Raw genomic sequence first — 612 nt, 5'->3', positions numbered from 1 at the left:
TGGAAAAAAAATAATCTTAAAAAAGGATGGTTTATAAAATAAAAGATAAATTCAAGAGTATATTTAGAAGTATTGGGAGTAATAATGAAATATAAAATATTAGGTATTTACTTAAAAACAAGGGTTTATGAATTCAAGGAAAAATTAAAATGTATATTTATTGATGGTGGGTCATGATAATATATTTTATTCATATAATTACTTAAAAAAACGAAGGTTAAGAAATTTAATGAAAAAAGATAAATATATATTCAGAGATACAGAGTAATTATCAGAACCGCTTACTCAAATTACCTAAATTTTGGAAAACATAATTTTGAGTGAGTCCGATAAAAAATCAGTTATTCATACCTTTTTTTTTTTCTTGATATTCTATTTTTCGGCCGAATATTTCATTAGGAAATATATTCATGATTTAGAGAATTATTTCATTTCAATGAAAAATTAAAAGTCACTTTAGAATAAGAGGAAAATGCTTTTTGATAAGTTCCTTTTAAAATTAAAAAAAGAATTATGAATGATTAGTGACCGAAATCAAACATATTGAAAAAAGGGTTATTTAGTTTATATCAAATAGTTTTAAAGTTAATTAAAAAGGCTAGTTGTTGGGGG

The sequence above is a fragment of the Palaemon carinicauda genome, chromosome 27, assembly GCF_036898095.1.
Source record: "Palaemon carinicauda isolate YSFRI2023 chromosome 27, ASM3689809v2, whole genome shotgun sequence".
NCBI classification, from domain to species: domain Eukaryota; kingdom Metazoa; phylum Arthropoda; class Malacostraca; order Decapoda; family Palaemonidae; genus Palaemon; species Palaemon carinicauda.
Note: the sequence above shows the minus strand (reverse complement) of the source record.